This window comes from Bos indicus x Bos taurus, chromosome 11 (assembly GCF_003369695.1).
Source record: "Bos indicus x Bos taurus breed Angus x Brahman F1 hybrid chromosome 11, Bos_hybrid_MaternalHap_v2.0, whole genome shotgun sequence".
Lineage (NCBI taxonomy): Eukaryota > Metazoa > Chordata > Mammalia > Artiodactyla > Bovidae > Bos > Bos indicus x Bos taurus.
Window position 1 is genome coordinate 13,991,561 of NC_040086.1, and position 12,064 is coordinate 14,003,624.

The following is a 12,064-nucleotide window of genomic DNA, read 5'->3' on the forward strand; positions in this document are numbered from 1 at the left end:
TACTTCTGGATATATACTCAAGAGAATTAAAAACATAAGTCCACATAGGAACTTGTACACGGATGTTTATGGCAGTCTTATTCATAACAGTCAAAAGGTAAAAACAACCCATACGTCTGTAAACTGATGAGTGGGTAAACAAAAAGGTAGCATCCACATACAACAGAATATTATCCAACCATAAAAACAAATTAAATACTGATACACGCTACAACATAGATGAACCTGGAAAACATTATGCTAAATGAGAGAAGACCATCACAAAAGGCCGTGTATTACAAGATTCCATTAATATGAAAGTCCAGCATAGGAAGAGTTTCCCCCAGTGATCCGGCAATAAAGAATCTGCTGGAGAGGTGGATTCAATCCCTGGGTCAGGAAGATCCCCTGGAGAAGAGAATGGAAACCCAGTTCAGTATTGTTGTCTGGGAAATCCCATGGACAGAGGAACCTGGTGGTCTGGGTTGCTAAAGGATATGGCTTTCTTCTTGAGATTATAAACTGTTCTAAAATTCACTGTGATGATGGTTGTACAACTGTGTGTATATAAAGACCAGTGAATGTACACCAGTAAACAGGTGAATTATATGTATGTGAATTTTTTCTCGATATTGCTCTTTTTTTTAAAATAAAAGACTCCATTACTCCTCCACACTTCATATACCCACACAAAGCCATGCTTTCTCCAGCTCTACACCTGGAACTTTTTAAAATTGGGCCAGTTCATTCCCTGACTGTGGTGAACTGACCCTTGTTCAAGCCTTCTGGGCCCTTTTGACAGTTTGAGGTAATTGGCCATTTACACACAAGGGCAGAGTAGTACTTGGATAATTACTAAAGCCACAGTCCTGAATCATGGGAGCTTAGAGTTTGGAAAAAAACACATCAACCAACCCCAACAGCCAGGATTTCATGAAAGGAGGCCTCTGCTTCTGATAAATTTCAAGCACATTCTTAGCACACTCCACTCTTCTCCAGCTCCTCTTTTCCCATTTTGGCCAATTTCCTTGCCTCCCCCCAAACCCCACTCCAACAAATTCTTCACTCTAGGAAAAGTGAGCACATTCCTGCCATTCCCTTCTCAACCAAACTCAACTGACTTCAGCCCCTCGGCTCACACAGAAGGACCAACAACCAAACTCTCTGATCTGAGTTAAAAGCTTTGTGTTTTGTGTGCTAACCAGCTAGGGGGAAGGGGTGCCTTTTTCCCTCCAGCTCAGATTACCTGGTTTTCAAGTAGGCCAACTCTGGGAGACCCCCTCCCAATCAATGCCTTCAGTTGGAAGTCTAAACGTCCATGCCTCTTACTCCAGCGGAATAAGAAACAGACCAGAGGAAAAACATGTTGCAACACAGTCATTACATTATTTCTTTATAACCAAGGTCCCCAGGTTGGGGGGGGGGAGCGGGGTAGAGTGGGAGTTGAAAGACTTTTGTACTTAATGAATAAATGCCTTGTAGTCTTCTTTGGCTCCTCTTTAAAGAATTTTGAGCACCTTGCAAATGTTTTCCCAATTTCCCACGTGCCATGAGGAGAGAGTCAGAGAAGTAACACCCATTTCCCAGATTCAGAAGTGAAGGCAGCAGGTAACCTGGTAGATAATTTTCCTGATCCCCAACCAAGCTACTCTTTTCACCATCAAATTTACACCCCACATTTTTGGAATGTTCCTCCTAGACTCCCGCTACTTGCTTTCCCAGGCCAAACCCTATCACCACTCAGACACCCTTCCATGATGTGACTACCAAAACCCAACCCACAGGACACTTGCTTCTCTGGAACACACAAAACCAAGTTAACTAATGATATTACATCATGCGGACGGAGTGTCTAAGCAGAGTGGTGCCCTGCCAGAGATGAAATTTGTGAGGTTTTTCTTTTGTTTGTTTTTCTTTTCTGTAGAGGGAGAATTTATCTTTTTCTTCAAGGTATGGAGCATGATGTCAGGTGAAACAGCCTAGAAAAATCTTATATAAAATAAACATAAGATGTTTAAAAGGAAGAGCATCTGCCGAGGTAAAACTAAGCAAAATTGAAACCCACATCAATGGAATTGGAAAAGAATTATCAATATAAAGTGTGGGGATAATTGGCTGGCTATTTGTAAAATAAATCAATTTAGATTTTGATAAGGACCTTACACCATGTATCAAAATCAATTCCAGAAAGACTAAAGAACTAAATGGAAAAAAAAAAAAAACCATACCTACCATGATGGTTAACTTGACTAGGCCCTGAGGTTCCCAGATATTTGGACAACATTATTATTATTTTTTCTTTTTTGCTGTGCCGGGTCTTTGTTGTGGCATACAGCCTTTCTCTAGTGGCAGCGAGTCAGGGCTGCACTCTAACTGCAGTTGGTGAGTTTCTCCTGGCAGTGGCTTCTCTTGTTACAGAGCATGAGCTCTATGCGTGCAGGCTTCAGCAGTTGCAGTACGGAGGATCAGTCGTTTCAGCCCAAGGGCTCTAAAGTGTGGGCTCAGTAGTTGTGGCACACGGGCTTAGTTGCTCCGGAGCATGTGAGATCTTCCCAGACCAGGGATCAAACCTGTGTCTCCTGCGTTACCAGGCGGATTCTTAACCACTGGACCGCCAGAGAAGTCTACAAACATTATTGTTGGTGTTACTGTGAGGGTGTTTTGGAATAAGACTGACATTTAAATTGGCAGACTGAGTAAAGCAGATTGCTCTCCCTAATGTGCATGCTGCTGCTGCTGCTAAGTCACTTCAGTCGTGTCCAACTCTGTGCGACCCCATAGACGGCAGCCCACCAGGCTCCCCCGTCCCTGGGATTCTCCAGGCAAGAACACTGGAGTGGGTTGCCATTTCCTTCTCCAATGCATGAAAATGAAAAGGGAAAGTGAAATCGCTCAGTCATGTCCGACTCTTCGCGACCCCATGGACTGCAGCCTACCAGGCTCCTCCACCATGGGATTTTCCAGGCAAGAGTACTGGAGTGGGCATAGGCCATATCCAATCAGGTGAAGACCTGAATAGAACTGAAAGGTTGACCCTCCCCCAAGTAAAAAGGAATTCTCTAGCCCAGCAGATTTTTGAACTGGAACACTAGCTCTTCCTGGCTGTACAGAAATCTGTCAGCCTTCAAACTCAAACTGGAACGCCAGTGCTAAAGACTTTGGATTCACCAGCCCCCATAATCATGTGAGCAACTCCTTATAATAAACCCCCTTCTCTCTCCCTCTCTTTCTCTCTATTATTCCATTCTAGCCACTCTTTCTCTGGAGAATCCTGGGTACAAAAGAATACACCTGAGGGAGAAAAGACAGGAGATTTATAAACCTTTGGTTTAGAAAAGTCTTTCCAGGCTCAAAAAAATGATGGTGTGAAGAACCTTATGGTAGAAATCTTAAGCCTCAGCCCAATCTGAATTAATCTGAATTAATCTGTGACAAGGCTAAAGCAATGGTATTTTTTTAGAGCTTCCCTGTGATTCTCATACACAGCCAGATTGAGAACCATGGCAATAAGGGAAAACATGAACATCTTTAACTATATAAAATAAAAGCTTAGAAGACTTTCAGATTTAAGTGAGTGGACTAAAGGCATTCCTTCCTCCAGAAATCATCTGAAAACAATGGGAATGAAAGACAAACTCCAATTATGATGCAATTAAGAGCCACCTATAACCTAGACGATAATAGAGTAAGTAGAAGGAAAAAAACTGCTGAGGCCAAGCAGAAGCATGAGTACCTGAAGAAAGAGTACCAATTAGAATCGAGATCTTTTCTAAGCAGAACTCCAAATGCTCAGAGATGGGAGGCACCTTGTACCACAGAACGAGGAATAAACGATGGCGCTATATCAGACAGAGTGATGGAAAGTCCATAAATGGAACCCTTTGAACCTGCACTGATCCCTTCCTTGAGTAAGCAAACAGATGACAACCCCTTTCCCACCTCCAGGAAGAGTAGTCTCTAGAGAAAGAGAACCAGATAAACTCCAAACCCCTGGAATCCGAAGAAAGGGGTGGTTGAAATACAGACCCAAACCAGCGGCTAAACCAAAGTCTGCACGTTGAGCCATAGTAAGAATCTTGGCCCCTGGCCCTTGCCCAACTGCCAGGAGGGCTACAGCCTGATTTGTAACCCAAGGCAGGGAACTGACTGCTTGGTAAAGTGTCTAACTTGGGGTACTGAAGTGGGAAGAGCCACATGCTCTTTGATAGAAAAGTAATTCGGGAGAAAGACTAACATGGGTACGACTTCTGCCTATGAAGACTTAGGAGTGGTAGGATGAACTCCTTTCCTTGCTTGACAAGAGGTTGCTGGGAGAGGGAGAAGCCTCCACCAAACTTACCGAGAAGAGATTTTATGCTGGAACAACTGTCAATGTAGACATAGGTGGCCTTAAGGGAAGAAAGTGAAAGTGAAAGTTGCTCAGTCGTGTCTGACTGTTTATGACCCCATGGACTATACAGTCCATGGAATTCTCCAGGCCAGAATACTGAAGTAGGTAGCCTTTCCCTTCTTCAAGGGATCTTCCCAAACCAGGGATTGAACCCAGGTCTAAAGCATTGCAGGTGGATTCTTTACCAGCTGAGCCACAAACACCTTCTTAAATGTTCTTGTGTCCAGGAAGGAAAATAAGGCATCAAAATGGCTCACTTTGGTCTTAGGATAAAGTAGTCAAACCGTGAAGCTTTTCCGTGCTCGGATCCTTCAGCCCACCTCTCACCCCAGGACCTCACAAACTCTAACACCAACCCAGCTAAAATCTTTTCAGGTCTTCCCACATACCAATCTCTCTCTTGCCTCTGGTCTTCAGCCCTTCTTCTCTGTCTCTGGAACTATCTTTCCATCCCCACTTCCTACTTGTTCAAAGTGGTCCAGAAGCAAGAACTATGGCTCCTGTGGTAGAAATGCAGAGAAGGTTTAAGCAACAGTTTTCAGAAAATAGAACTTTGCATGTATAATTTCTAAACACCTTGCAGGGCTCAGCCCCTGAGAAACTTTGTCTTTTCTCCCTCACCCCTCAGAGCACCTTCTCTGAGGTATCTCCTAGCAACTTCTCATCATGCAAGGAAAGGGTCTCCTCTCACTGCACCTGAGGCCCTCATGGGGGAGTTGTATGGGCTCTTGTCTTTATCCCTGAATTGTGAATACCTCTGTGCTCTAATGTACATGTATGAAGATGTCAGGAAATGGGAAAAGGACTTGAAGTGATGGCTCAGGCTCTGGAAGATGGAGTTATCCACCTCACAGACTTCTGGGGCCTGCATTAGAAACGCTGGTAAAGGCCCCAAGACTGATTGCCCATCTCATTGAATGGATCCACAGCAGCCATTGCAAGGATGGGAGTGGCTCCATAACAGCAGCGGGGGAGAACTTCAGGTGTCTGGTTCACTGCAGGCCTCACTGTTAAGTCTTGAGATTCACTAAGACAAAAAGCAACAGACGGTAAGTTGCAGGCTCCAATCACCAAGAAACTCAATACTGAGAAAAAAAAAATTTACTGGGCTTCCCTGGTGGCTCAGTGATGAAGAACCTACCTACCAATGCAGGAGACAAGGATTCAATCCCTGATTTGGGAAGGTCCCATCTGCCTCAGAGCAGCTAAGCCCGTGGGCCACAATACAGCACAACTATTGAGCCTGTGCTCTGGAGCCTGGGAGCCGCAACTACTGAACCCACAAGACACAAATACTGAAGCCCGCTCACCCTAGAGCCCATGTTCTGCAACGAGACGACACTGCAATGAGAAGCCTGAGCACTGCAACTACAGAGTAGCCCCCTGCTTGCCGCAACTAAAGAAAAGCCTGTGCAGCAATACCCAGCACAGCCAAAATTGAATAAATAAATTAAATTGTTTAAAAAATTTTACCAATATAATTTTCATTTTCTCTATTTTACAACTCAGATGTTTTAAAAATATTTTCAACAAGTATTACTTTGATGGCAGTGATTTAAAAAAAATTTTATTGTAGCAAAATACACATAGCATGAAATTTATGATTTTAACCATTTTATAAAGTCCAGGAGATGGTGATGAACAGGGAGGCCTGGTGTGCTGCAGTCCATGGGGTTGCAAAGAGTCTGACATGACTGAGCGACTGAAGTGAATTGAACTGAACTGACTCATACAGCTTAGTAACATTTAATATATTCACAGTGTTGGGCATCACAACTATCTAATTCCAAAACATTTTCATTATCCTAAAGGAAATCTCACATTTATTAAGCAGGCACTTCTCATTCACCACTCCTCCTAGCCCTTGGCAATCACTCATCTGTTTTCTGTCTCTATAACTTTGCCTATTCTGGATTTAAATTAAATATGAATCAAATCATACAATATGTGACCTTTTGTGTCTGGCTTCTTTCACTCAGCATGTTTTGTAGGTTCATCCACATTGCAGCTTAACCCTTTTTATGACCAAATAATATTCCATATTTGTGATCAGGAAAAAATAGTAAAGTTTTGGATTGTTGTTTGTTATGTTTTATTTGGATTACCCAATAGATTGATGGAAGTTCATGTTCTAGTTCTTTCTTCATCCACTAACCAAAGGCGAATGTCTTATTTTTTCAATTCTAAGGCTTCTAGATTTTGTTTGTTGTCTTGGTTTAGATTTTTTTTTAACATTTTTGAAATGTTAATTCATCTAGTGATCTGTTTACTTTTATAGGGCTTCTTTTTCCTTTCTGTAAAGCTAGTGTATACTTCATCAATTTGAAAGCATCATCAATCACTACTTTTTTATGTACCGTGATATAAAACAATAGCCATTCACCTATGAAAATGCGTTCAGTTCAGCTCAGTTCAGTCGTCCAGTCGTGTCCGACTCTTTGCAACCCCATGGACTGCAACATGCCAGGCCTCCCTGTCCATCACCAACTCCTAGAGCTTACTCAAACTCATGTCCATTGAGTCAGTGATGCCATCTAACCATCTCATCCTCTGTCGTCCCCTTTTCGTCCCACCTTCAATCTTTCCCAGTATCAGGGTCTTTTCAAATGAGTCAGTTCTTCAAATCAGGTGGCCAAAGTATTGGAGCTTCAGCTTCAACATCAGTCCTTCCAATGAATACTCAGGACTGATTTCCCTTAGGATGGACTAGTTGGATTTCCTTGCTGTTCAAGGGACTCTCAAGAATCTTCTCCAACACCACAGTTCAAAAGCATCATTTCTTCGGCACTCAGCTTTCTTTATAGACCAACTCTCACATCAACACATGACTACTGGAAAAACCACAGCTTTGACTAGATGGACCTTTGTTGGCAAAGTAATGTCTCTGCTTTTCAATATGCTATCTAGGTTGGTCATTCTTCCAAGGAGCAAGTGTCTTTTAATTTCATGGCTACAGTCACCATATGTAGTGATTTTGGAGCCCCAAAAAGCAAAGTCTGTCACTGTTTCCATCGTTTCCCCATCTGTTTGCCATGAAGGGATGGGACCAGATGCCATGATCTTTGTTTTCTGAATGTTGAGCTTTAAGCCAACTTTTTCACTCTCCTCTTTCACTTTCATCAAGAGGCTCTTTAGTTCTTCTTCACTTTCTGCCATAAGGGTCTGCATATCTGAGGTTATTGATATTTCTTCTGGCAATCTTGATTCCAGCTTGTGCTTCATCCAACCCAGCATTTCTCATGATGTACTCTGCATATAAGTTAGATAAGCAGGGTGACAATATACAGCCTTGATGTACTCCTTTCCAGATTTGAAACCAGTCTGTTGTTCCATGTCCAGTTCTAACTGTTCCTTCTTGACCTGCATACAGATTTCTCAGGAGGCAGGTCAGGTGGTCTGGTATTCCCATCTCTTTCAAAATTTTCCACAGTTTGTGTTGATCCACACAGTCAAAGGTTTTGGCATATCAATAAAGCAGAAGTAGATGTTTTTCTGGAACTCTCTTGCTTTTTCCATGATCCAGCGGATGCTGGCAATTTGATCTCTGTTTGCTACCCCTCAATTAAAAATATTTTTTTAATCTCACAATCCATTAAATATGACTTTAATATGAGAACTTAGAATCAACTATTTTACCTGTATAATCTTTCTAAAAGGAAGAATGAGTAGAGCTAGGGAAAGAAATAGCTAAGCGTCCTGTGTGGACCTTTGCCTCTAGGTAATTAGAGAAGTTGTGGACATCAGAACTTCTGGAAAGGTTTTAAGAAACCATCTAAGCTATCCTTACTCTACAAATGAGGACCTGTGAGCCCCAGATCTTCAGCAATTTGCTGCATCTCTCTCAACCAAGGAGATATCCGGACATCGCATGGCACACATGTTCACACAGATGCACTACATATACAGTCCTAAAGGCTAAGTAAAATCCTATTACACATCACAGGGAAAATTGTAAAAGACTTCCAAATGATCAGAAAGGACTACTTGGTTATAATTGCGTTTCATTGTCTTTGAGCTATTCTACAATTGGTGGGCTACAGTCCATAGGGTCGAAAAGAGTCAGACACAACTGAGTGACTGAGCACCCAGCTATGTAAATTGTAGAAACTGATAGTAATGCAAATTCCCTCTATCCACAGAAATGCAAACAAACTGAATCCAGTGAGATGCGACTGATTATTGCCCTCTAGACAGGCCAGTTTTGTATCTATTCATAAATGTATTTCAGCATTCGTTATGGTGCAGTTCTTTAAATTCCCCTTTGAACCAAGTGTAGCATCTTACTGTTCCCTCATTCATTAGTGATTTAAATAAAATCTTTGACACATGTTCACTTTATATTTGTATTAAAGTCATAAGTTTACCTTTGAAAAATTATTCATCAGCTATATGCAAAATAGACACACATTTGTGTTTAGTTGCTGTGTTTAGTCACTCAGTCATATCTGACTGTTTGCGACCCCATGAACTGTAGCCTACCAGGCTCCTCTGTCTATGGGGATTCTTCAGGCAAGAATACTGGAGTTGGTTGCCATGCCCTCCTCCAGGGGATCTTTCCAACCCAGAGACTGAACCCAGGTCTCCCATATTGCAGGCGAATTCTTCACTGTCTGAGCCACCAGGAAGGCCCTAGAAAACTGGAGTGGGCCTATGCCTTCTCTAGGGTATCTTCCTGACCCAGGAATCGAACTGAGGTCTCCTACATTGCAGGCAGATTTTTACCAGCTGACTACCATGGAAGCCCAGACCACTGCAGATGGTGACTGCTGCCACGAAATGAAAAGACGCCTGCTCCTTGGAAGAAAAACTATGACAAACCTAGACAGCATATTAAAAAGCAGAGACATTACTTTGCTGACAAAAGTCTGTATAGTCAAAGTTATGGTTTTTCCAGTAGTCATGTATAGATGTGAGAGCTGGACCATAAAGAAGGCTGAGTGCAGAAGAATGGACGCTTTTGAACTATGGTGTTGGAGAAGACTGTGAAGAGTTCCTTGGACTGCAAGGAGATCAAACCAGTCACTCCTAAAGGAAATCAACTCTGAATATCCACTCAAAGGACTGATGCTGAACTTGAAGCTCGAATACTTTCACTATGTGATGCAAAGAGCCAGCTTATTAGAAAAGACCCTGATGCTGGGAAATATTGAAGGCAGGAGGAGAAGGGGATGACAGAGGATGACATGCAACCATGGCATCACTGACTCAATGGACATGAGTTTGAGCAAGCTCCAGGAGATGGTGAAGGACAGGGGAGCCTGGTGTGCTGTAGTCCATGAAGTCGCAAAGAGTCAGACATGACTGAGCGACTGAACAACAGCGACATGCAAAATAGAATGTAGTCAGCCATTAAAAATTAAATTCACTCTCAAAGTTCTAAAAACAGAACTACCACATGAGCCTGCAATTCCACTCCTGAGTATATATTCAAGACAAACAAAAACACTAATTTGAAAAGATACATGCACTCCAATGTTCATAATAGCGTTATTTACAATTGCCAAGATATGGAAGCAAACTAAGTGTCCATCAACAGGTGAATGGATAGAGAAGATGCGATACACACACAAATACACACACATGCAATGGAATACTACTGAGCCATAAAGGAGAAGGAAACTGTTCCATTTGCAACAATAAAGATGGACTTCTATTTTTCTAAATGAAATAAGTCAGACAGAGAAAGAAAAATACTGTATGATACCACTTATATGTGGAATCTAAAAAATAAAACAAACTAGTGAATATAATAAAAAAAAATAACAAAAACTCATAAAGAATAAACCAGTGGTTACCAATAGAGAGAGGGAAGAGAGGAGGGGCAAGGTGGGGTTGGGGGTTAAGAGATGTGACTATTAGTGTAAAATTAGCAAGCTACAAGGAAATATAGTCAATATTTTATAATACCTATAAATGGAATAAAACCTTTAAAAAATATGAATCATTATATTGTATACCTGTGACATATATTATACATCAACTATATATTTATGTAATATATATAAACTATATATTATACCTCAATAAAGTAAAAAATAAATAAAGAAATAAAAATAATTCTGTTTACAAAGTTTTTTGCTTAAATTTTTGGTTAAATTTTTTGAAAATTGCTTAAGAAGTAGTGTCAGATGAAGAAAACAAGATACAATATTGAAAATTGAAAATATTGAAAAATGTTGAAAAATGACATCTACAATATATATGTCAAAAATATAAAGGAAATCAAATGGAAAGGAACAAGACAAAATAGTGATTGCCTGTAGGTGCTGAATATGAGTAGGGTTTTTTGGTTTCTGCATCTTTATATCATTCTGTACTTGGCTCATTTTTACAGTTAACGTGAATTGCTTTCATAGTCCAAAGAAAATCTTTGAAGAGGAAAGAATAAAAGATGTTCTATGCTCAAAACAAGACCTACGACGTGGAGAAACAGGTAGAGCAGGGATTAGGAAACACACAGCCCCTGCAAGACAATAAGTGACCAAAGGCCTCCCCACAGGATACGGAACTGACAGCTTGCCAGGAGCTGAAGGGCCGCCTGCATTTCATGGATATTTTATATTTCCTTTTTACAATGAAAATATGCATGGCTCAGTGTTTGCACCTAAGAAAACAGCTTCTAGACAAATCAGTGTAAAATAAATAAAGATTTAAATTTAAATTATATGTATAGGCTAGAAAAACACCTACCCAGCCTTTAATCTCCACCAAGATGCTCATTAGTTGGTTCAGTGAATGCTTATTACCTGTCCTGTCAGAGATAGTACCAGGACCTTTTTTTAAATCGAGAGCCCTACCAGGACCTCATTCCAGAACTTTCCAGAATTACACAAACCAGAACAACATTCCAAAACTTTGGGCTTAACAGATGTCAGTCACTGACCCAAAAAGACAAGCCACATAAAAGATGAAGTTTAATACTCAAACAGGTAATCAGATGAATTCATCTGACTCGGGGAGCTTATAGTCCAGTGAGAAATCTGCACAGGCGCAGAATTACACAACAAAATGGTAATTGCCATAACTGAGAGGTACTGAAGGAGGCTGGGGATTGCGGAGGAAGACACTCATGACTTTACCTGGCAAAAGTCTTTTGGGAGTTGCAGACACTTAAGCTGAATCAACACAAATGGTTCTTCCATTCCCAGAAAAAGACAAGAACTTTCTAAGACAAGGATATAGCTTGAGCACTTGCCTGGAAGAAAAAGACCAAACTTGTGGACCCTGCAGCTCTGTATGGCTGAAGTATAAGAGGCAAATGGCCAAATAACCAGATGTGTGGCTGGAAAGAAAGGCAGGAGCCAGATCATCAGGTCACAGCCCCCAAAATTCAGGGGCTCCATCCCAGCTGCGGGCTTGGCACCATTCTGCATCTCAGTCATTCCCAACTGCCACCCACCACACACTACCTTCCTCCCCCATGGACATCCTCCTTCTCCTGTCGGACAGATGTGTGGCAGACAGTCCTGGGTTTTCTTCTCCATCTCCTACTCCTACTCCATTTCCCACCCTCTCCCTCAAAGACCCTTCTAGATGCCAAGATGTTCTGACCCTGAGCAGACCCTGATGATCCATTAGTCATCTCACTTTCCAGCCCTCACTGGCACTGTCAGCCTCTCTCTTTCACCCAGTCACCCTTCATCCCCCAGTAAGGGGAAATCTAGGCTCTGGGCACTGCAACTGCCTCTGTTAAAG